Raw genomic sequence first — 251 nt, forward strand, 5'->3', positions numbered from 1 at the left:
AAGTCATACAAACAGAGATAAAAGAAAACAGGGAAGAGAAATGACAAAAAAAGGGAAAAAAAAGAAAAAAAAAGAAAAAGGAAAAAAAAGTCTCATCTTTTGTACACGTGGATCTTGCCTTGAGCCTCGGGGGGAGAGGGGGAGGGTGATTGTGTTGCAACGTTGCAATCAATAGTTGGTGTTTCCGTGCAAGGTCGAGATATTCTCCTTCTTTATTGCATAAAACTATATGATCATATTAGTCTCACACC

The sequence above is a fragment of the Penaeus monodon genome, chromosome 23 (assembly GCF_015228065.2).
Source record: "Penaeus monodon isolate SGIC_2016 chromosome 23, NSTDA_Pmon_1, whole genome shotgun sequence".
NCBI lineage: Eukaryota > Metazoa > Arthropoda > Malacostraca > Decapoda > Penaeidae > Penaeus > Penaeus monodon.